Genomic DNA, 24,656 nt, shown 5'->3' with positions numbered 1-24,656 from the left:
AATTCCTTCTTCACTGGATGAGACAAAGCAAGTGTTAAAAATCATTTAAATATGTTTTAATATGCGCCACGCCGGAGACAGTAACTGAAAATAATGGGATAGTATTTTGTCTCACTGCTTCCGTCCAACAATACGCCTTGTTATCTATTGTGGTAATTTGCAAGTCGTGTCGAAATGTTGTTGGTTTAGAATAGATAAATAACTCTTTTGACTCGTGTACGATAATTTTCTTCCAAATACGATAATTTTGAACTTCTGGTACGATACTTGGGCATTTCCAATCTGGCAAGACTGCAGGCGACTCACCAGAACCATTGGCTCAGGAGCAACTGCTGCTGTCTCTCCCTCATCAGACTCAATATTAAAGCTACTTGCACTACTGCCAAACATCTCTGTTATTTATTGCATTTTGTAGCATTGGTCTCTAAGGAATTAGCTTTTTTTTTTCTTTTAATTTCTCCCAATCACCATTGTCTTTATGCTTCTTGCTTGCCATCACAAGCTCTCTCTCGTGATATAACTGGATGATACAGTTATATCTCGATTGAGAACTGGATGCTCTTAATAAACTCCAGATGATAGGAAGACATGAATCTAGTCAATGTAATCATTATGGACTTCCAGAAACTCTAGCCCTGTTAAAAAAAACAGCATATGCTGGTTAGGTATGTTTTGATGCTGGTTTATGCTGGTCTTTTGCTGGATAATGCAAATAATGCCATAAAATATCAAAAGAAGAAGAAAACAGACTTTTATTTTGGTCTGGCGAGGTGATGTCATAATACTGCGACACAATCCTGCATCTGTGATTTGACTGGAGAAAGGTTTGTGCTTTTAACCATTTAAGGTGTTAATAAATTAATGCTGAATGCAACACTGTAGTTCTCTATGTAGTGACGGAGAAACTGAGCTTTTCGAAACATTTTCGAGTCAACTGAATCAGTTTGCTTCTCACAATGATTCAACAGGGTCTGGCTGCAGACAACAGGACGTTTCTCAAGTACACAAAGCTCAGACTCGCATCCTCGATAGTGCAAACACAAACCCGGTGTTACACCACATTCTGTGACCCTTGTAGACGCTGTTCTCACTGCATAACAAAACAGAATTGGGCACGCAAACAGCGTGCGAGTTCATGGCGCTCGTGCACATTGAATGAGCGCGTCCACGCAGTCTAGTCGCGTGCGGGTCAGTTCAATGTTCAACCTCCTCTATTGTGTAGTTTATCCATCCAGGAAAGAGGCTTAGTCTAATATGAACCGTACAGCTGTTACATTAAGTGATTTGGATTTATTTCTTCATTTTCTAATCATTTTAAATTGATAAAAATCTACTTTTTATTTTATTTTTTAATTAAATAATTATCTGCTTGTTTTAGCCTAAAAGTTTTGTAAGCTAAAACTCTTGAAGGTTTTTTTGTACAAATTCTTTCTCCACTTCTTAAATAAATAAAAATTAAAGTGGATGCTCGTTATTCAACAGCAGGGATGGAAATTAATTTTTTTTGTCCACTGGCCACTGTGTCTGGTGGAATTCAAAATCTACCAGCCACTCAATGTTTTAACAGCCACTTTCTTGTTTTTAACCGACAATGTGTAACTGCATGTGAAAATTAATACTACAAGATCTACAATACTTAAGCAGTTTATTTAATCTCAAGTCTCAATGAAATACTGATATTTTCTCTTTCAGTGATGCTCAAAAATGCTGCGTATCTAGGCAGCTTACTAGGTTTTGAAACAGCCGACTCTTGCTGAAGCAGCTCATTCTCTCAGCTCCAGCCCAACCAGATGATACACTGCACTGTTTTCGTACGCATTAATAATGTTGTATTTAATTCCAAAGGAAAGGATTCGCCAGTATTTGTATGTGCAAGTGTATTTTTTTTTTTTGTGGTTGAGGGAACACGTGGGGAAAGTCCCCTGTTCAACACTGTATCACTAAAAGAGATCTCGGCTCGCAAACTTTTACACCATCGACAAACGAACGCACAGCATTTTTAATAAATCATTTTTACGCGCCTCGTCACGCCAGAGCTGTCAAACATGTGTAGTGATACAGTGTTGTTTCTACATAACAACCCTCTACGGACACCTTGGCAATTGAATCGCCATTGGCTAGTAATTATTTTAGTTTACTCGCCAGTCAGTCAAGCTTTATAATAATCAAGTATCATTTAAGAATAGAACTTTAGTAATTTGAAGTAAACTTGATAATCATGTTTGATTGCTTATAAGTCTTTTTAACTGAACATTTTAACTGGACTGGTGGTGGTGCTTTTTTGGTCATTCAGTGTTTCTGTAAAAAAAAAAAATTATAATATAAAATTGGGAAAAAAACCTTACAAAACTCCTGATAAGTTAATAATACGATTCCTATTAATAAAAACTATAAAACACACTAAGAATTACTAAGGATTAATGAGCTGCGGTTTTGTCTGTTCACTCGAACTGATTTGCTGAAATCAAAACAGGGACGATAATAGGTGAGCACCAGCCAATGAGATTGCCGTTCACACATTAACTCCACCCACTACTGGAAATCTCAGCTGTTCTTAAAAGCTGAAGTCATCCATATAATTGCCGTTATTTTGACAGGAAAATACAACAAATAATATTGTTTAAATGTAGCACGTCAATCCCCTCTCTCTCTTTCTCTATGCGAGTGTGAGAGAAAGCGACGGCGATTTGTGCTCCTTAACACTAGAGTTTACGGTACATACAGGTGCGTTACGGATCCATTGAGGAAAAAAAAGCACCGATCGTCTGACGGAGAGTCAGAGAGTGTTCGCGGGTGAAAATATCTGTGCTAAACTTAGCCTCCAACTAACACACTGGCGAGTAAAATCAGATAATTTATTAGCCATTGGCTCATATTAGACATCATTTAGTAGCCAGAAGGAAGATTTAGTCGCATATGAGAGTGATTTACTTGCAATGTAGAGGGTTGACTTACTAGGCACAGAGCTAACTTCTGAAAAAGTACTTGAAGACTGGAAATAAAATGCATCCCCCAGACAGCAGTTATTAGACACGTACTGTAAATAACCAACAAATATATCACTCCGCCGGCGGCACTAACTTCAGCTGCAAAGTTCAAACCCTGTACTGGCAACAACGCCGCCGTTTCGAGCCCAGTTTACACCGCCTTTCTCCACAGAGCTGCTTCGGATGATATTACACTTTATTGCGTGTTGTACACACACCAGGGATGAAAATTAACTTTTTTGTCCACTGGCCGGGTGAAACAGTATGCTATTTTTATTTACCTGCCACGGTAGGTGAAGCGAGTTTACCCGCCACAACACAAAATCACCCGCAATTGGCTGGTGGCAGGTGCTAATTTCCATCCCTGCAAGAGACTTATTAAACCAATTGAATGAGAATGAACACAATCATTTGTTTGCAGAGTAGCCTATTTTAGCATCTTGTATGCAACATAAATGTTTAACAGTGTTCATGAAGCCGATGTTACAAAAACAGGCTACTAATGTTTTTAAAGGGGGCATCAGAATGTGTAAGAATAGAGTACAACAAACAGTCTTATCTTGATATCATGACTTGTTACCACAGTAACCAGAAGATGTTCGTTGGGGGTAGTTCACATTACTCTTAAAATACACTGACTAGGGTTGAGAAAAAATATTGATATCTCTATTAATTGATTCTCATTTTTACGGAACAATATTGATTCTTAAAACCAAGCATTGTTTAGTCTAGCCTGTTTTCAGTTAATAGATGGACCATTGAAGGGCACTTCCCAACAATATACGCATTATGCTTTGGTACTTTTAATATGAAACAAAGTCTCAGATTTCAAATTCTGCCCATTGTACTGCAGTATTCAAACAACAAATGCCGTTTTGGTGCTGTTTAATGTGGAATGACAGATCGCTGTAACTCTTCAGTTCAACAGATGCAGCAGCACGAGGCGCATATTAACCGGGTCATCTCCTCCACATTAATACGTTAATAAGTTTCAGCACAAAATAAACGTGACTAATCAGCCGAATGTAAGATTAAAAAGAGAGTACAACTTTACAATACGTACCCTGTCTCTGGTAATCGCTCAGTTTTTTAGCCGTGCAAAGATGTCAGTATAACGGCTTGTCAACAATGTCACGTAATGTCTCATTTACCTCAGAAAAAACACATTTGGTTAACAAACTTATTAATCAGATCGGCATTTTGCTAAATATATGCACCATATAACATTTATTATAAAATGTACTTTTCTTCAATGTTTAATTTGTTAAAATAAATCCATCACGTTTTTATGATAGCCACCACTGTTTAAAAAAAAACTACTGAAGTAGAAATATTATGTAATTGTAACTTTATTTTAAAAACTGCATTAAATGTAATTTTAATAAATCAGTACTTTTTTTTTTTTTTTACTTTTTTTATTGAGTAGATTTTACATTTTTTAACAGCAGGTAACAAATGTATAGTTAGCAAAAAACATTACAAAGTAGGACCAAAATGGCATCTGTTCCCGATTCCCTTCCCACCCCACCCCTGAACAGACCCAACAAAGGCCATAAATCAGTACATATAAAGCTTTAATAATATTGTGGTGTAGAACCAACTGACTCTTGTGTAATTTTTACAGCATTAGTTTTTGTTTCTTGAGGAAATCTGGTATGTGTAATGGTAAATCTGGTATAGTAACTGATATGCCTCCAAAATAATCAATATTGAATCGAATCATGAAATGTGTCAAAACTCAGCCCTAACATTGACTACATCTGCTGCTCAAAAATGTGTAAATGCAATAATGACATTTATGGGTCAACTGCAAACATTTTTCAGTGTGCTACAGCAGGTGACTTTTAAATCAAATTAAGTCGATGTAATTCTAAGGTAAAATTAAAATAATCATCCTATACAGAACTGACATTTACTTTTGGCTTTTCAAATGTTTATGCAAGTTGTACTTTACAAAAAAAAAAAAAAAAGCATTTCAGTTTTGTCACAGTTTAGTCTGTTTCGTTTCTCATCCAACACACAAGGTAGTTGAGCTGAACATCCCTTCACAGGGCACGGACCGGTACAGTATATGCTCACACACCTTTAGTGCACGCAGGAAAGGGGCTCTTATTTGTGCGTCAGTACAACAACGGCTATTCGCTTCCTGCTATCTGTGCCTCAGAAGTGTAGCTTTGACCTTCCAGTGCTGAACAGCTGCCCATGTCCTGCGCACAGATTTCGAAATACTTCCACAAAAATGACATGATATGCCGCGTTTCCACTGCAGGAACTTTACCCAGGAACTTGGGACTTTGGCCTGGTACTTGGTGTGTTTCCACCGCAGGAACCAGGAACTAAATAAAGTTCCGGGTAAAAAAAATGCCCCTCAGATAGTCCCTTCTGGCGAGGTAGTACTTTTTCAAAGTTCCGGAACTTTCGGTGGCGGGACTTGGGCGCTAAACATCCTGATTGGTTGAGTTCACACAGCATTGGTTGAGTTCAACCACCATTTATTTGGATCATTTTCAAAATATTACGTCATGAAATGTAATTTTAATTTAATTTTTATTTATAAATATCTGACTATTTAAAAATGTGTTTCGCTGATCTCAGAGACGCTCAGCTCCACGCAATCAGCGAGAGCTAAGTGATCATCTATCCGCCGAGAGCAGCCTCACCTCGGCTAGACCTTCTGATGTGTGCCGCTGGCTCTGATGTCTCTTTAGTGGTTAAACATAAAATATAATTCGTTTTGGGTAAATCTAACAGGTTATCTTTGGTCTGTATTCACTTTATCTATATGTTTAAAATGAAAATAAAAAAGGCAAATTTATATAATATTTTGTTTCATTGTAATGACTGTATATAAACATATCCCTGAACTAAGTACATTTCTGCAGCTGTTATTATGTTTAAATGAAAACGAAAGGAGGCAGTGGTATTTGATATCCTATTTCGTTTTATTGTAAATATAGGCGAGCTGACTGATGTTATAAAGTACGCTGCTGTTTGCTGAATTACCGGTTTGCGTTGCCACGGACATCACACTCCCGAGTCGAATGCACAAAGTCTGAACTACCGAGGATGCACATCCAAAATCAACGTACTTTGTATTGAGAAATGCGCGCAGACCTACCTCACCAGTCTATTTGCCTAATCTTCCTGGTACTTTAGACTATGGTAGAAACGCAGAAAGCAACAGGTCTGCGGGGAAAAAAGTTCCTGGTACAAATGTTGCGGGTAATTTTGGTGGATACGCGGCAATAGCGAATGATTACAATGTCGTCTTTGCATGCGGGCACACTTCTGGGAAAATCGACTGAAAAAAGACAGAAAACCGGCCGATTGCCGATCGCGTATTTTAAGCAAAAACCGTCCGGTTCTGTCCGGTAAACCTAATTAACGATCACGCTGACTACTGAACTAGGGAGCTGATTGAGACACACCCAGAGATTTAGTTTGCATTTATTTTTCTACCTTTTAATTATTCTCACCCTAAACAGGACGAAGTGTCTAAACACAGGAAAAACTCCTGCTGAAGCGGCTGAGATTCATGTGACAAAAAACTATAAAGATGGCATTTATTAAAGAAGAGAGTGAAGACATGAAGATTGAAGAAGCGTTCAGAGTCAAACATGAAGATACTGAGACACCAACAGGTTGGTTTTCATTCTCAAAACTTATTAAAATGTCCTGCTCTACAGAAATAAATTATATTTCTACATTTGTGACCATTCTTAATGACAATGTGGAAATGTGGGTACCATGAGCAAAGTTAAGAACCACTGCTTTGTTCATGGGACCCACATTTCCATAAGGTCACTAAGCTATAGTCATGTGAAGTTGTACAAAATAACACATGAAACTAGAGGGGCATTTTGGGCTTAGGTAAACTACAGTTTAACAATACTGACTGTTAATAAAACATAAGGACACTAATCCTGATAAACTGCTTTTTACCGTCTCCCCATTAAAACCATTATATTATTCATTCGCACTGATTCGCAAGCACGGAACAAGCACTAACACGAGATCATAGCTGATCATAACCAGACATCTCCAATCATATCACGATTGGGGCATTGCTTCCTCTCATTTGACTTTTCCCCCATTCATTTTCAATTACCCCCCACTAAACCCACGGTAGTTATTAGTTAAACTACTGACCTTGTCAGTTAAAGGGGTAGTTCACACAAAAATGAAAATTCTGTCTTTTACTCACCTTCATGTCGTTCCAAACCTGTATGAGTTGTTTTCTTATGTTGAACATAAAATATATTTTTTATATTGCTGGTAAACTGCTGGTGATTCCCATTTTTCTTATTATGAAATTCAATGGGAACCATAAACTGTTCACCAGCTATATTTAAAAAATAATAAAATTTGTGGGTGAACTATCCCTATAAAATTCAAATTCCCTTTCAAGAGAAATTTGAACTGCATCCTCTAGGGGTCGCTATGGGCAAGGTTGGACTTGCCATGGAAGCGTGCTAAGAAGGTGACGCGAGGTTGTCTCGATAAGCGTTTTCTTTCTGGCCATAGCCCTCCAGCTCGGGTGAGCTTTCCATTTCTTCCTGAGTTCCATACAGAGATCGAGTAGAAATGTAAGAGGCAATTTTTCTTACGCATCCATTGATTCCAGCATACGAGTATGCAATATCGAGGTGATGAGCTAAAACGGTTTCGGGATGAGGTAGCCCTATGTGCTACTAAGCAGGCAGCCTCAGCCATTGGCAGGTCCATAGTGGCCATGGTAGTAACGGGGAGACATCTGTTGGTGAACTTGGCAGATATCGGGAAGAAATTAAGGCTTTCTACTTGATGCTCGAATCTCGCCTTCCGAATTTTTTGGTACCTTTGTTGAGACGGTGGGTCAAGGTTCAGGGAGATGAAAGCGTGCACAGCAGCCTTCAATCCTTTACGAACATCCAGATCTGAGCCGGAACATCATAGGGGTCCTGTTCCATCTTGGTCTGAGGATCAGAGACTGGCACAGAAGGCTAGTGTCGTGGCTTGCGCTCCTCCCCCACCTGCAGGTAAGTAGGAGGTTTTGCGGGTCAAAGGAATATATATATAATATATGTGTGTGTGTGTATGTATGTGTGTGAGTGTGTGTGTGTGTATATATAAGGGGCAAAAAAGTATTTAGTCAGCCACCAATTGTGCAAGTTCTCCCACTTAAAAAGATGAGAGAGGCCTGTAATTTTCATCATAGGTACACTTCAACTATGAGAGACAAAATAAAAAAATAAAAACCAGAAAATCTCATTGTAGGATTTTTTATTAATTTTGTAATGGAGTACAAACTTAATAATCTCGGGAAGGAGGCAGGAACCGGCAGAAAATCAAAATGAAGTCTAATAATAAAATAAACACAAAACAATGTGACAGCTAGGGCTGCAACTAACGATTATTTTGATAATCGATTAATCTGTCGATTGTTTTTAAGATTAATCGATTAATCTTTATGTACTTATATTTTAGTTTTGCCCATTCTTTCCAATTCAATTATTAACAAAGGGTCTTTATCATTCAACATAGACTTTTAGAGATTAACCATTTTGCATTGTGATATCCTCATCAAAAATATTCCTGGAGTTTTGTTTTATTGTGTTAGTAATCCTTTGCCAAACTCTTCTGCAATCAAAACACTGACCCATACTCTAGCAAATTTCACAAGATTTCAAATAACGTTTTCACCATGGCAGTCCTTAGGGCTCCTAAAGTAGTTTAACATCTCGAACAAAGCTTATTAAGGAATCTTTCAGAAAATATTTTCACGAAGAATAAAAATAAAACAGAATAAATTTGCAGTACATTGCATTTTATAATTTTTTTCCTGTAAACACACAACTTATACCTGGGAAACAGCTTTATAGCTTATGCTGTGAAATTGTAAATAATCCTTCGAATAAAGTGCCAGTGGGATGAAACCTGAAAGGAACTCACATTTTAAAGTAAAGTCCAGAAAAAAGAAATTTGACACACAAAAAACCTGCTGTGCGAAAAAGAGCAGTGAATACTTAGAAAAAAAGTGCATTTCAAATACATTTAAACATTTACCCCTCTCATTCAGTCATAATTAGGCTGCAAGACTGAATTATGAACTGGTAAATGACAAACTGATCACAGAACATGTTTGTAAATCTTTAAATGTTAACTGTTAAAAAGCAATGATATCAACTTTAACGACTAAACATCTGCAAACAACATTGTACTGGAGAATCTGCACAAATAAAAGTCTTAAACAGTTAGCTCAGTAGTGCAGAGTTTACAGGTTACTCTTCTTTTTTGAAGGCTCAAAGTAAAGTTCTCCCACACTTTGGATGACTTTGTTCGATTAGTTTTATCTTCCACTTTTTTCTTTCTCAAGCTTACTCCACTGCCGTCTGTCTCCACCATCTCGCTGCTGCAGACGCAGTTTGTCTGCAGCAGCACGTGACCTAAAAAGAGGCCAGCTATTGGCTATTCGCTAATTCTCCTGCTGTACTGGCTGAATAAAACCTGCGGTGGCTCATTACTGCCACACTTTGGTCATCGCAGATTTAAAATATGCACAAAATGAGGCGCTTGCAGCAAATAAAAGTATTTTAGCAACTAATCGATGACTACGTTAGTTGACAACTATTTTAATAATCGATTAAATCGATTAGTTGTTTCAGCTCTAGTGACAGCCCCTCATGGACGACTGCCGTGCACAAACAAAATCAAAGCATAAAATAAATCCCAGGCCTGGTCTTCTCTCGTCCTTCACTGTCATCCCGCCTCTTTTATATCCTTCCGATCTCCTTCGTGGGACTCGAGACCGGTGGGTTGAGCAGGTGTCGCTCATTTCCTATCACTCAACCGGCCTTGCTCGGTTCCCACGGCTCTTGGCCCAGCCCCACTCGTCACAAATTTATTTGCAAATTACGATGGAAAATAAATATTTGGTCAATACCAAAAGTTTATCTCAATACTTTATATACCCTTTGTTGGCAATGATAGAGGTCAAACGTTTTCACACACTGTTGCTGGTATTTTGACCCATTACTCCATGCAGATCTCCTCTAGAGCAGTTATGTTTTTTGGCTGTCGCTGGGCAGCACAGACTTTCAACTGCCTCCAAAGATTTTCTATGGGGTTGAGATTTGGAGACTGGCTAGGCCACTCCAGGACCTTGAAATGCTTCTTACGAAGCCACTCCTTCGTTGCCCGGGCGGTGTTTGGGATCATTGTCATGCTGAAAGACCCAGCCACGTTTCATCTTCAATGCCCTTGCTGATGGAAGGAGGTTTCCACTCAAAATCTCACGATACACAGCCCCATTCATTCTTTACTTTACACGGATCAGTCGTCCTGGTCCCTTTGCAGAAGAACAGCCCCAAAGCATGATGTTTCCACCCCCATGCTTCACAGTAGCTATGGTGTTTTTTTAGATGCAATTTAGCATTCTTTCTCATCCAAACACGATGAGTTCAGTTTTTACCAAAAAGTTCTATTTTTGTTTCATCTGACCATATGACATTCTCCCAATCCTCTTCTCGATCATCCAAATGTGTTACTGATGGTAGCCTTTTTTACTTTGGTCCCAGCTCTCTGCAAGTCATACACTAGGTCCCCCCGTGTGGTTCTGGGATTTTTCCTCACCGTTCTTGTGATCATTTTGACCCCACGGTGTGAGCTCTTTCGTGGAGCCTCAGATCGAGGGAGATTATAAGTGTATGGCTTCCATTTTCTAATAATTGCTCTCACAGTTGATTTCTTCACACCAAGCTGCTTACCTATTGCAGATTCAGTCTTCCCAGCCTGGTGCAGGTCTACGATTTTGTTTCTGGTGTCCTTTGACAGCTCTTTGGTCTTGGCCATAGTGGAGTTTGGAGTGTGACTGTTTGAGGTTGTGGACAGGTGTCTTTTATACTGATAAGTTCAAACAGGTGCCATTAATACAGGTAATGAGTAGAGGACAGAGGAGCCTCTTAAAGAAGTTGTTACAGGCCTATGAGAGCCAGAAATCTTGCTTGTTTCTAGGTGACCAAATACTTATTTTCCACCGTAATTTGCAAATAAATTCATTTAAAAATCTTACAATGAGATTTTGGTCTGAGGATCAGAGACAAAAGGCTAGCGTTGCTCGCGCTCCTCCCCCACCTGCAGGTAAGTGTATTGCTGCAGTAACTCAGGCAAAAGGAGCCCCAACTTATAATCTTGAAAATTAAAAATGAAAAAATCTGTGTGTTATGAATTAATATAATTGTAACACTATAAAACTTCACAATCACGGGAAGGAGGGGGCGGGAACCGTCGGACATTCAAATAAAGCTTTTAATAATAAAATAAACACAAAACAGCACGACAGCCACTCGCGGACGACTGCCGCACACAAACAAAAGCAAAACACAGAATAAAATCCAGGCCTGGTCCTCTCTCGTCCTTCAATGTCATCGCGCCTCTTTTGTATCCTTCCGATCTCCTCTGTGGGGCTCAAGACCGGTGAGTGGAGCAGGTGTCGCTCATTTCCAAATCACTCCACCAGCCTCGCCCGTTCCCATGGCTCTCGGCCCCGCCCCACTCATCACAATAATATACAAATTTCACGTTTTGAATAGAATTAGTGAAATCAACTTTTTGATGATATTCTAATTGTATGACCAGCACCTGTATATTAGGGCTGGGCAAGTTTACAGATGGTAATCATATAAATGCGCCATTGTCAATAAGTCACACTCTATTCATATAGATGTCGTTCACATCGATAGCCGTGATTACACAGTGATAGCGAGCTGATTTGCACTCAAACAGATGGTAATCATGCAGATAGTCACATTCAACATAAAACACACTCACACATATATAAAAAATGTTGAAAAATAAAGAAAGAGGCGATTGCTAAGTTCCGCCTCCATCAGATGTTTTTCAGAATTTAAATATACTATCTTTATCTTTCATTCACTTTTTTTTGTGGATCATCTCATTCTGTTTGTGACACTATGCTACAAAACCATGCCATTTTTACTACCAAGACACTGACACAGACACTTTCTGAGCGTGATTTATTCCATAACGGAGACAAACAATTCTGTCCCTGAAGAACTGAAACATGAACAATGGAATTATCATCCATATTACAAAGTTATTGCTCCATTGGACTAAACGTGCTCCATGAGATGTTGTTCAGTGGACACTTACCTTTCTAACTAAACCAGGATTTACAGCTGTGGATGTGTTTGTTATTACGATGAATCTGGTATGTACTGCGTTTTCATTCTCCATGTTTTGATGTGTATTGCTTACACAAATTTAGCAAATACATTCTTTATAAGGTTTCCATTGAAAAACAGCAATCTGTCGTCAATTCTTGAGCCTTAGATCTTTATAATGATGTATAGTTTGTCAAAATTAAATCTGTCCCATATCATTTAATCTATTTGTAAACATTGACACATGCGAGGTGAGGCCGACGGCGTCGGGATGCAGGCTAAGAGGTTAAGCCCCTGCTAAAAAATGAGCAATCTTAATTTTGAACACCATTTTGAGCAATTATAGACAATAGACCAATATCAAATCTTCCTTTTTTAGGCAAAATTATAGGAAAGGTAGTTTTTAATCAGCTGAATAATTACTTAAACTCAAATGGACAATTTTTAATCTGGTTTCCGACTGCATCACAGCACAGAGACAGCACTTATTACGATAAATGATATTCGCTTAAATTCTGACTCGCTAGATCTTGCTAGAACTCAGTGCTGCGTTTGACACTGTTGATCATAACATACTGCTAGAGAGACTGGAAAATTGGGTCGGGCTTTCTGGGATGGTACTCAAATGGTTCAGGGTCATAGTCCGTAGGGAGAGGCTTATATGTAAGTACAGGATAGCATAAGTCTAAGTGGACGTCCATGTAATGCGGAGTCCCACAAGGGTCAGTTCTTGCACCGCTCTTGTTTAGCCTGTATATGCTCCCACTAAGTCAAATAATGAGAACGAACCAAATTGCCTATCACAGCTATGCTTGATAATACCCAGATTTACCTAGCCTTATCTCCAAATGACTACAGCCCCATTGACTCCCTCTGTCAAAGCATTGATGAAATTAATAGTTGGATGTGGCAGAACTTTCTTCAGTTAAACAAGGACAAAACTGAAGTCATTGCATTTGGAATCACTCAGTGACCTAGGACCGAAATATATTGCAGATATGTTCACTGAATATAAACCTAACAGACCACTCAGATCATTAGGATCGAGTCAGTTAGAAATACCAAAGGTTCACACAAAACAAGGGGAGTCTGCCTTTAATAACTATGCTTCCCACAGTTGGAATCAGCTTCCAGAAGGGATCAGATGTGCTAAAACATTAGCCACTTTTAAATCTAGACTCAAAACTCATCTGTTTAGCTGTGCATTTATTGAATAAGCAATCTGCGATGTCCGAACTGATTGCACTGTATTTTATGTATACACTGTATTTTATGTCAAATCATTAGTAACACTTTAGAATAATGGTCCATTAGTTAATGTTAGTTAATTCATTAACATGAGCAAACAATGAATAATACATTTATTACTGTATTCATCTTTGTTAATGTTAATGAGAATACAGTTATTCATTGTTAGTTCATGCTTATTCACAGTGCATGTTAACTAATGTTAACATTCACTAATGTTAACAAGCACAAATTTTGATTTGAATAATGCATTAGTAAATGTGGAAATTAACATCAATTAAGATTAATAAATGCTATAGAAATATTGTTCTTGCTTAGATCATGTTAATGTCACGGTTCATGGGTCTGTGCATTCATTTTGTGTCTATCTATCTATGAGCACCAGCTGCAACTCAATTGCGCTGCCTTTATGTTTGGCTGACAATCCTGGTTGTGTTGTTGGTTCGTTAATTCTTGCCCTGTCTCTCTGTCTAGTTCTTGTTCCAGATCTTGTCCAGTTGGTATTTTTCTCGGTTATTCCTCGCCCACCTCGGATTCACCTGCGCTGGGTTAGAGTATTACAGCGGCTTGAGCGGGCTGGACTTTATTCCGCTGGAGTTTATGCCATCGCCTTCATATGTCTCGAGAATCGATCTTTGTGACGGTTAGCTAAAGTAGTTAACTAACATTAACTAATGAACCATTATTCTAAAGTGTTACCAAATCATTTTCTATTTTTGACTGTTGTAAATTAAATTAAAATGTAATTTTACATCAATATTTCAATCTAGCTTTCAATCATTTTCAAAGTTTTTAAATTCCTTGTTATACTTGTGATTAATTTTTACTTTCTTTTATGTAAAGCGCTTTGATTTACCATTGTATATGAAATGTATAAAAAAAACGGCCTTGCCTTGCCTATTGTTTCTCCTCCATGCCCCACTTACTGAAACACGTTTTTACAAATCTCATAAGTCTGGAAAGCCGGGTGTGCTGTGATTGGCTGAATACCTCAAGCATGTGACGTAAATGTTATGCCCCTTAACATATTGTGATGCCCTGTCCGGCTGGAGCGACAATAAATAAACATTAAAACCAATTATAAACATGATTTCTAGTCATGTCCTCTTTTGGATGGCCAAACAAAGTAGTTTTGCTTTTAACAACGGAACAGCATCACACACATCATGCTTAAGTGAGCGGAGGCTGGCTTGAGTGAGCAGAGGTGGGTGGGCTTGAGAATGGCGCGACCAGTGGTTTCTACAAAGGGTTTAATTTTGTGTTGACATATACTGTATGTACTTTTTCACATTTAAAACCACTGATAAACCATGAAGGCCTGGTGCCGGACGTTCCGCCACGTCCAGCTGCCTAGGGTGAGGCGGATCTCAACAGGTTCTACAGTACGGACACTCTGGAGCAGTTTAAGCAAGCCGACACTAACCGGGGCCTCTCAGTGCCACTACCCGTTTGATGTGAGTACACAGGATACCGGCTCTACACGAAGGCTATAGAACCTAGCGAACATGTTAGGGGTCGCCCAGCACGCAGTTCTACAGATATCTGTCAGCGAGGTGCAACGAGCCAGCACCCAGGAGGATGCAACACTTCTAGTTGAGTGGGCTCGCAACCTGAACGGGCAGGGCACACCCTGAGCTTGATAAGCCAGGGCTATGGCATCCACAATCCAGTGGGCCATCCTCTGCTTAGAGACAGCACTCCCCTTCTGCCAGCCTCCGTAACAGACAAAGAGCTGGTCTGAGGTCCTGAAGCTTTGTGTCCGGTCTACGTAGCATCTCAATGCTCGGACAGGACAGAGCAAAACCAGGGCTGGGGCTGCCTCCTCCAGGGGCAGTGCTTACAGGTTCACCGCTTGGTCTTTGAAGGGTGTAGTGGGAACCTTGGGCACGTAGCCAGGCCGGGGCCTCAGGATTACCTTGGTCAGCCAGCCCAAACTCTAGGCACGAATTGTCAACCGAAAATGCATGCAGGTCCCCTACCCTCTTCATGGAGGCCAGTGCAAGCAAGAGCAGAGTTTTAAATGAAAGAAACTTTAGCTCAACTGAATGCAAAGGGTCGAATGGGCTCTGCTGTAGTGATTTAAGCACTAAAGTCAGGTCCCAAGAGGGTATAAAGTAGGGCCGGGAAGGATTTAACCTAAGAAACCTGACGATGAGGTCATGCTTACCAAAAGACTTCCCATTCACGGGGTCGTGGTACATAGCAATAGCAGCAACCTGGACTTTGAGGGTGGAGGGAGACAGCCTTCGCTCCAGCCCTTGCTGCAAGAACGCAATCGGGCATCTTTGGGGGGTTTTCTTGGAGAGAAGAACACCACTCGACGAACAGGTTCCACTTCAAGGCGTCATTCTCCCAGGAGCATTGCTCGAGACAGCTTGTTGGCTGTATGGTTGAGCAGGCACGGAATGTGAATGGCACGAAGTGATCTCAGAACCTTCCTACTCCAAAGGAGGAGGTGGTGGGCGACTTGTGACATGCGACGGGAGCGCAGACCACCTTGTCGGTTGATGTACGCACCGGTCGCTGTGTTGTCTGTTCGGACCAGCACATGCTTGCCTCATTAAAGACCTTTAAGACTGTTCAAGGCAAGGTGCACTGCTAACAACTCTAGGCAATTGATGTGCCACTGCAGCTGGGGGCCCGTCCAAACCCCTGAGACTGCATGCCCGTCATACGTGGCCCCCCAGCCGGTGGTGGAGGCATCCGTGTAACCCACAGCATGCCTGGAGATCTGCTCTAGGGTCTTGATAGTAAAAAAACGGCATGGTTTTGCAGCATACAGTGTCACAAACAGAATGAGACAATCCACCGGAAAAAAGAATGAATGAAAGATAGGTGAAAGATAGTATATTTGAATTTTGGCGCTCTCTCCTGAGGGCTCGTGGCGCACTCTGATGCACCTGTCAGTTTTTATATATGTGAGAGTGTATTTTATGTTGAATGTGAATGTATCTGCATGATTACCATCTGTTTGAGTGCAAATCAGCCCAAATCAGCTCGCTATTACTGTATGATCACGGCTATCTAAGTGAACGCATCTTAATGAATAGAGAAAGTGGATTATTTACTTTATGGGGCATTTGTGTTATTACCATCTGTATAAGTGGACATCAGCACTTGTTTGCATTGTAATTCATTGTAAATGCTGCATTTCTAGCAATTTCAGGATTTTCTGTAATTGGCAAACAAAGTTAAATCTTATTCTTATTTTTCTTACTCAAATTATTCTTATTGTATTTTTCTAGTGCTCAAATAAATCACTTATTTAATGTCTAAGTTTCTGTCTAGTGTTTTATAATTGAAAAAAAACTATGCAGTGGTATGTTTAAAGACTAAATAGTTTTTAGAAGCCTTCAATACTGTTGGTAAATATATTTTTTTATATTTGGGGTGTGGGGAGTGTAGACATAGTCATAAAAATATTTGCAGGAGTCTCATTTTTCATGATATCCTATTCAGATTTGAAATAGAAACTCATGAGACATGTGACCTTCAACCCATTGCTTTTCTAGATTGCTCCAGTACTCATTTCATGTAATTTTATATCAAATAAAACTAATTTAAGTGTGGTAAAAAAAATCAAGGCACTTCAGTGTCTATAACTTTTAATATTTTTGAGCATTATCAAATCTGGTTGATAAAAAGTAAAAGACACCAAAATTATGTTTGTAACACACTGAAGTAGGAAACTGTTACGATTATAAGTTAGGTAGAGCACTTTCAGCTGTGAGTCCCATAATGGGGGGTTGCTGTGCTAACAGGTTAAACTCATTTCTCTCATTTCACTCATTTTCTACTTAATTTGAGCCCTCATGTCTTGTAAAACATTTAATATCCTGGATTAACTTTTCATATGGTTCATATAATTTCATATTCGGGGAAAAAAATGTTTACCTGCAATATGAACTTTAAATTTGAGCTTTAAAAAAATGCAGAAACCCTTAAATATGATATTGTTTTTTTTTTATTGATTGATAGAACTATACTAAATGTTAGAATGTGTTGCTTTGTAACATTAAACTGGTTTAACTTTGTATTTGTCTGTTTTTACCTCAGACCTGATGGCGCTGAATGAGGAAAGTACAGAACTGAATGAAACAGACGACAAAGATCAGAATGAGAAACAGCATGATTTCAAAACTGAAGAAAAATTTATTAGTTGCTCACAGACTAAAAAGACACAAACTAAAAAAAACAGAAACTACAAACCTTAATTCCAACATGAGAATTCACACTGGAGAGAGAACTTACACCTGCCAACAGTGTGGGAAGACTTTCTCACGAAATGGAGATCTTAAGATTCACATGAAAATTCACATTGAAAAGAAACTATTAATATGCCCTCAATGTGGAAAAGGTTTCACGTTTAAAAGAAGACTAAAGACTCACATGAGAGTTCACACTGGAGAGAAGCCATTCACCTGCTCTCAATGTGGAAAGAGTTTTACACAGAAAAAATGCCTCACTGTCCACTTGAAAATTCACATCGGAGAGAAGCCATTTACCTGCCCTCAGTGTGGGAGAAGTTTCACATTTAAAGAAAAACTTAATATTCACATGAGAGTTCACACTGGAGAGAAGCCTTTCACCTGCGAACTATGTGGAAAGAGTTTCTCATTAAATAACGGTCTTAAGGGTCACATGAGAATTCACACTGGAGAGAAGCCATTTGTGTGTGATCAGTGTGGAAAGAGTTTTACACAGAAAAATGGCCTTAATGTCCACATGAGAATTCACACTGGAGAGAAACCTTTCACCTGCAAACTGTGCGGGAAGAGTTTCTCATTTAGTAACGGTCTTAAGGTTCACATGATAAATCACAATGAAAAGAAGCCATTAATGTGCCCTCAGTGTGGAAAGAGTTTTACACAGATACACTGCCTTAAAACCCACATGATCATTCACACTGGAGAGAAACCTTATACTTGCCCTCAGTGTGGAAAGAGTTTCAGGCACAAAGGAAGTCTTAAGGGTCACATTAGAATTCACACTGGAGAGAAACCTTTCACCTGCGAACTGTGTGGAAAGAGTTTCTCATTAAATAGCGGTCTGAAGGGTCACATGAGAATTCACACTGGAGAGAAGCCATTTGTATGTAATCAGTGTGGAAAGAGTTTTACACAGAAAAACGGCCTTAATATTCACATGAGAATTCACACTGGAGAGAAACTTTTCACCTGCGAACTATGTGGGAAGAGTTTCTCATTTGGTAGCAATCTTAAGGTTCACATTAGAACTCAACACTGGAGAGAAGCAATTTGTATGTGATCAGTGTTTACGGAGAAAAAACTCCTTAATGTCCATATTCACACTGGAGAGAATCCTTTCACCTGCGAACTGTGTGGGAAAGGTTTCCCACAAAAAGAAAACCTTAAAAAACACATGCAAATTCACTAAACTCCAAAAAGTTATAATTGTCGTTAGTGCAAATAGACAAGAATCACCTTAAGAATCATTCAAATTCTGAAAAGAAACGAGTTTTATGTGCCATCACTGTGGAAAGAGAGTCACACTGAAGAGAGACTTTGCTAGTATCTTCTGTTTGAGAGGAGTTTGTCAAAGCAGCATGAAATGCCATTTGTGAACTTATTCTTGGTAAGAAATTACAAGAGGTTTAGAAAAAGGAGCAATTTCTATTATCATCTGTGTATTCTTTCTCAAAGAAAATTCAGTTGTACTCTGTATATAAGTATACTAAATATTTAGGGGTTCGAGCACGCAGTGCTGAAACCCTATTGTAATTGTTAGGATTTTTATTATTATTATTATTATTATTATTATTATTCCGCCTTAAAACTGAACGTGCAGCCCAAACCGTAAGGCCTAGAGAGCTGAAACTTGGTCAGATGGTAGTAGTCTTGCTCGCTACTCAGATACAAAGATCCAGCCCAATCGGCCTAACGGTGGCGCTACAGCGCAAAAAACAAATTTTTCAGACATTTTTGGCCATAGATCGTAAACCACTTGACGTAGACTCAAAAACTACACATCGTTGTTATCCTTGGGTTAGTACGAACAAAATTGCTCTGTGCATTTTTTTACTCTCCGACGCACCGTTTTTCCATAAAATTGACCTAACTCTCAAACCTACTTTTGCGAACTAGTCCTAGGATTGTCAACCAATCGGAACCAAACCACTGCAGAAATATTCCCTGGACACTCATTATCAATAATTATCAAAAAAAAGTAGAAATTTCGATTCGTACGCGAAACAGTACACCAAAAAGCATCTATGCTAACGTTAGCCAAATGTTATTTTAACTATAACTCTTAAACGGAAAATCTTTGGTCCAAAAAAAAAAAAAATTGCGCATCTCTGCCACTTGGGGGCGCTCTAAAATAGAAAAAACACATAAATGGCTATAACTAGGCAACCGTTGGCTCGATCGACTTGAAAATTGAGGACATTTGCATATCTAAAAAAACATGGCCGCCATTGGCCAAAAATTTTTAAGCACCTATTTGAATGGGTTAACGGAAGTTGATCGGAACGAAACTCGCTGGGTACGTTCGACTCATGAACCTTATGGTCTGTAAGAATTTTGAAAGAAATCGGCCACTAGTTGGCGCTAACGAGTTTTATGGCTCTGTAATCACGTGGTGTTTCACATATCAACACAATATGCATATCATTTGATAGATCTCCTCATAAGGCACAACTTTGCCTCAAGAACTATTGCTGTCAATCAAATCGTTCAATTGTTATTCACAAATATGTTAAAAAGCTACTTTTGCGAACTAGTCCTAGGTTTTTTGCCCGATCGGAACCAAACCACTGCAGTAATATTCTGTGGACTCTCTAGATCAATAATTATCAAAAAAATGTTGAATTTTGTACTTTGGTTAGCTTTAAAGGGGTAATTTAGAAAAGGGGTGTGGCCAAACATACCCCAAAGCCTATAAAACCTCAACGAAAACTCAAAACTTTATGAAACTTGGTGTAAACATGTAACAGGTGACTCCTAACAAGCATGCAAAGTTTCATGGAGATCGGACCATAGGTGGCGCTATAACAGTTGAAAAAGCCTCAAAAACACAAATTTTCAATAGAAAATGATCACAATTTGTAGAACATGTTCATACATTCAAACAAACACTAGATGTTAATATCATATGATAGATCTCCTTTTTGTGAACAACTTTGCCTCAGTGAGCGAAGATGTCAATCAAATCATTCATTAATTATTGAAGAATATGTTAAAAACCTACTTTTGCGAACTAGTCTTAGGTTTTTAGCCCGATCGGAACCAAACCACTGCAGTAATATTCTCTGGACTCTCTAGATCAATAATTATCAAAAAAATGTTGAATTTTGTCCTTTGGATAGCTATAACAGGCTAATATGGAAAAGGGGCGTGATCAAAATAACCAAAAGCCTATAAAACCTAAACAAAAATTCAAAACTTTATGAAACTAGGTGAAAACATGTAACGGGTGACTCTTAACAAGCATGCAAAGTTTCATGGAGATTGGACTATAGGTGGGGTTATAACAGTAGAAAAGGTCTCAAAACACAAGATTTATATGCTAAATGGCCTCAAATTGTTTGAAAATGCTCATATATTTACACAAACACTAGCTCTTCATATCATATGATAGATCTTGTCATTCTGAACAACTTTGCCTCTGGGACCAATGTTGTCAATAAAGCTGTTAATTAAATATTCAAGATAATTTTAAAAAGTTACTTTGGCAAACTATTACAAGGGTTTTAGCTGAAAATCAATAAAACCACTGAAGTACAATTCTCTAGACCCAGAAGGTCAATAATTATCAAAAAATTGTTGAACAATTGCATTTGGACAACTATAAACCAGTCATTTAATTATATGTTCTTTACATAGTGTAGACAAAGGCCTATTAATACAAACAGAAAGCCTACAAATGATCAAAACTGTGTAAAATAATGCATAATTTCATTCTTAACAAGCATGCAAAATTTAGGAGAGATAGGTCGACAGTTATAAAGGTTTAACCCAGTGATGTATGAGAAATTGCCATTTATAACCACTAGATGGAAGCGGAAAACCACTAATGGGCTCATTCAGTTAACTTAAACAGTAATGTTGAAAGGTTTTATGAATTCATGCTGAAACAATAAAAAAACCACTGTTACAACATTTTAAATCTCATTGAGTCAACGTTTTCTATTTTGTTCATACAGACACATCAGTTTTTATAATTTTGCCAGATATGATTACAGTGAAACCTGAATGACATCTAAACTCTTAAAATGTTAGTTCCCTTTTATTTACACATGTGAAAATGTAAAATGTACAGAAAGTACAAATAAATGAATCTACAAAAATGAATAATGTATCTTTTTTTTCATTTATGTTGTTTCATTGACAATGTGAAATAAAAAAATATATTGAAAACTTGTACCAATTTTTTCCACTGTTTTTTTGTTTTTGAGAGCAGGATTAATAAATAATTTATTGTCTCTCCATTCTCTCACTGCTTTCCTGTGCTCTTCATCTCCTCTGTCTCTCTCTGGAGTTTGATGTCCTCCCTCAGTATAGCTACACAAGCTTCCACTCACCTCCTCATCTGTCCCAGGACACTTACAATCCTAATTGTAGAGCAGAGCAAATATATTATGTCTTTTAACAACAATGATACAATGCATTTCAGCAAAAATGTGTCTATTAACTTTACTTTGTATTTTTTAAGTCTTTTAAGTTTTTTTCTGCAATAGTACTTAAAATAAAATGGAAACACTTATGTTAAATATAAAGACAGGTTTGGCAATCTTAAAATTTGAAATGAAAACTGTTGTCTGTGAAACCAGGGGAATATTTCATAGTAAATTATATGAAAGGGCAAAATAGTCTTAATTTATTTAGACATACATTAGATCTCCATATAATATGATAGATCTCATCAATTTGAACAAGTTTGCCTGTGCAAGCAATGCAGTCAACCAAAGTGTTAATTAAAAATTTTAGATTATTTTACAAAAATTATTTAGTAAACTAGTTGTAGGTTTTAAACACAAATATATTTATAAAATCAGAGCAGTACTATTTTCTATAGTCTCTAGGTTAACAATTATAAAAATATGTTGAACATTTGCATTTGAACAGTTATAACAGGTTTGTTTTTTAATATTTTCTTGATGTAGTCTACCAAAGTCTATAATTCTTCAAATGAAAAGTCAAAACATCACAAATGTATGTAAACGCATTTATTATATTATTGTAAACAATCATGCAACTTTTATGGAGATTGGATACAAACTGACATTTTACTAGCTATGAAGGATAAAAACAGTATGTGTCTATATTTGGATTACTTGAAAATGCAAATACAGCCACTAGATGGAAGGAAAGTATCACTCAATGGCTCATTCTATCACTTAGTTCTTTTTTTTCAGGTTTAATGACTAGTGACATTCAGGTCAAAATTACATTTAAAATCACATTCATTCAAAGTTCACAACTTAACACTTCATATATACAAACATATCAGTTTTGATAACCGTGCCACATTATAATTAAATTGAAAACTGAAAAGAATATTATAAAAAGGACAATTATAGTAAGCATTTTATTACTTTTAATTTCAAATGTCTATCATGTACACAAAAGCCTATAACTTATAGTAAAAAATGTAACCTTTACTAAATTGCATACGTTCATGCATTACATGATCCTAAATAAAAATGGATAATTAGAAAAATTAACATTGTGATAGTTATAAAGGTTCAAAACCACTAGGGGTGGTTTGACCGGACAGAGATTAAGCCTAGCTCTTGACTAAAATGGCAGTTTAACCCAAATGAACAGTAATCTGCTTTCTATGTCATGGTTTTAAATAGTCTCAGACTTAGTTGACACAGTAGCAAGGTTTTTACTTTAATCAATGAAATAAATGAAAAAAAAAAACATAACAGTTAAGTGTTATTAATTGATCAATTGCAGGTTTCATAATATCTTTACTGATATACTTTAAAGTGTTGAAAAGAAGTACATTTAAAACAAGTCTCCTTATACAATTTCACAAAATGTATTTAACACAATATCTGTGCACAATTCATATACATTTTTTAAAGAAAAATAAACAAATTATCATATGAAAGAAACTAAACTTTTTGAGTCACGTGGGACCACCAAGGGAGATGGCCGCACACTAGGGTAGCTCCTAAAGCCCGTTGATTAATGTTCTGAATTTTGAGATACACGTCAATTGTGGTTATAATTTCGACACCCCCTTTTCGACTTTGAGGTTTATCTAGTACTGCAGCCTTCGGAAAAATGGCAAATAATAACAAAGCGAACTTTTTCAAGGGAGCTACCACGAGGAAGAAACAAGCTAGCATTAGCCTCGCCCCGGCCCAGACCCCGGAGCTAGAGCTGCCTGAAAGCACACCTGCGACTGATGACGCCCCTCCAGCGGCAACGGAGGAGAGCACGGGGAGTGACAGCAAAAAGGACGTTTTAGAAGAAATAAAGAAAATGAATGCTACACTTCAGGGGGTGGCAAAAGATGTCACCACTATTAAAGACACAACTAAAGAACTGAAAGATTCAGTGGAAGATATAAAAGTGAGGCTGGGAGAGGCGGAACAGCGTATATCAGACATTGAAGATGCTAGCGCGCTTACTGAGGCAAAAGTGGACAAATGCGAGGAGAGGTTGGAGGTGTTATGGTCACGCGTGGAGGACCTTGAAAACCGTAGTAGGAGAAATAATGAACGGATTATCGGACTTAAAGAAGGTGTGGAGGAACCCGGAAAAGTGGATCAATATGTGACGGAGATTCTGGATAAAGCATTTGAGCTTTCTGGAAGTGAATTTGAAATTGAGTGTGCGCATCGTTCCCCTGCACCAATGCCTGATCCTAATAAACCTCCCAGGGCGATACTTGTCCGCGTTCTACGTTCATCTGCCAGGGAGAAAGTACTGCGAGTGGCCAGAGAGAAACGGGGGATCGACTGGGAAGGTGCTAAGCTTTCCTTCTTTGAGGATGTTACGAGGGAGTTGGCGGAGAAGAGAAAAGCGTTCAACCCGGCGAAGAAGCGTCTTCGAGAGCTACAAGTGAAGCATAGGCTGGCTTATCCTGCAACACTTATGTTTATGTGGAACGGACAAAAGAAAACGTTCAAAGATGGAAAAAAGGCTGATAAGTTTCTGCAGGAGTTGATTTAGAGGAGTGCGAGACTTAATGTAACAATATGGAGAAGTGTTTGTCAACTGAAAACTATAAGGTAACAAGCAATGGGCAGAACGGGGCTGCATGGGTTGTGCTGCCGTCGTAC

General features: G+C 38.2%; 1 protein-coding gene and 1 pseudogene across 1 annotated transcript in view; both read left to right on the top strand.

Annotated features, from left to right (window-relative positions):
- The window catches only part of LOC132106035 (gastrula zinc finger protein XlCGF57.1-like), a 228,718-nt gene extending 209,620 nt beyond the window's left edge, over positions 1–19,098 (top strand). The window contains exon 3 of the transcript XR_009424020.1: positions 19,007–19,098. The gene's annotated coding sequence lies outside the window, so the exon portion shown is untranslated. The remainder of the gene's footprint in view (positions 1–19,006) is intronic.
- Positions 771–18,997, top strand: LOC132106064 (gastrula zinc finger protein XlCGF57.1-like; annotated as a pseudogene).
- Positions 19,099–24,656: the final 5,558 nt, after the last annotated feature.

The sequence above is a fragment of the Carassius carassius genome, chromosome 26 (genome assembly GCF_963082965.1).
Source record: "Carassius carassius chromosome 26, fCarCar2.1, whole genome shotgun sequence".
NCBI classification, from domain to species: Eukaryota; Metazoa; Chordata; class Actinopteri; order Cypriniformes; family Cyprinidae; genus Carassius; species Carassius carassius.
The sequence above is the reverse complement of the archived record's forward strand: the minus strand, read 5'-3'. Positions and strand labels throughout refer to the sequence as shown.